The sequence below is a fragment of the Lipotes vexillifer genome, unplaced genomic scaffold, assembly GCF_000442215.2.
Source record: "Lipotes vexillifer unplaced genomic scaffold, Lipotes_vexillifer_v1.1 scaffold589, whole genome shotgun sequence".
NCBI lineage: Eukaryota > Metazoa > Chordata > Mammalia > Artiodactyla > Lipotidae > Lipotes > Lipotes vexillifer.
The window spans coordinates 102,172-102,654 of NW_006796123.1; positions in this window are offsets into that span (position 1 = coordinate 102,172).

Sequence of the window (483 nt, forward strand, 5' to 3'; positions counted from 1 at the left end):
GATCCCACGTGCCGCGGAGCGGCTGGGCCCGTGAGCCATGGTCGCTGAGCCTGCGCGTCCGGAGCCTGTGCTCCGCAAATGGGAGAGACCACAACAGTGAGAGGCCCGCATAACGCAAAAAAAAAAAAAAAAAAAAAACTATCCTAGTTTCCCCTCATGTTTATGCTATCTGTTTGTCCAAGTCCTTTGAGAAGCAGACACCGAGATGGGATTAAACATGTGAAGATTTTATCCGGTGATGAAATAGACAGAAAATGGAGAGGGAGCTGGAAAAACTAAGAGAGCTATCAGATTGCATTGCAAGGCTGTCCTCTAAGAGGAGAGAGGGAAGGAAGACTGTGTGGGACCCGGTCCAGACCCCGGCGCAGCCAGCATAAAGAACATGCAGCAAGACTGTCCAGGTCGGGGTGGGGGAACTTAAAGGACAGTTGCCTGTCAAAGGAGTCCCGTTTCTCCCCAAATGGGCCTACTTTAATATTCCTG